The sequence below is a fragment of the Cicer arietinum genome, chromosome 5 (assembly GCF_000331145.2).
Source record: "Cicer arietinum cultivar CDC Frontier isolate Library 1 chromosome 5, Cicar.CDCFrontier_v2.0, whole genome shotgun sequence".
Lineage (NCBI taxonomy): Eukaryota > Viridiplantae > Streptophyta > Magnoliopsida > Fabales > Fabaceae > Cicer > Cicer arietinum.
Window position 1 is genome coordinate 20,556,218 of NC_021164.2, and position 841 is coordinate 20,557,058.

Consider the following 841-nt stretch of genomic DNA (forward strand, 5'->3'; position numbering starts at 1 on the left):
AACATTAATAAACATTTTTATGTTTTAAATTGTTTTTAGCCAAATAAATTGTAAATTAATTACTTCTATTTTAGACTATTTTTGATCCATTTTTCCTTTGAGCTTTGAATTTGTAAGCTATTCAAAATAGTATCATTTTAACTTAGTCAAATTTAATCTCACTTTAAAAATGATTATTTATCTTTCAAATTTATTTTGTTCCATTTTAACCTTACTAATGAGCTTTGTAAAATGAAACATGACCATGACACCATACATCAACAACAAAGAACAACATATCAATTTAAATTTATAAATAAAATATTAATTTCTTCAAAATAATGTGATTCACTTCATGCATCAATCTGAAGCACCAACAACCTACACATAAAACAAATTTAAAATTAGAATTCAGATTTACTAAGAAATAAAACATTAAAAAAGTGAAGGCCATATTATCTCTTTATCCAGGAAACAAATAAATCTCACTACAAGAAAACATTTCAATACCTACGGAAAATTAGCCACGGATCATAATCCGTGGATAAATTAATTGTTACCCACGGAAAAACCGTGTGTATTGTTGTATAAAATAAATTTTTTTTTTTAATTAATTACCACGGTAATTCCGTAAGTAAAATTAAAAAATCCGTGGGTAATGAAAAAAAAATACAATCCTAACTTAAATTTTGCCAAAAATTTTCGTATTATTTTTTACTACAGCTTATCCGTGGGTAATGTCTATTTTTTAGAAAAATTTCTGTTTAATTTTTTAAAAAAAGGTCCCCAACTGATACTTAATTAATTTTATCAGGCTGCCTTCTAAATGCTCCTCCAAATAGGGATTTGAAATGATACAAAT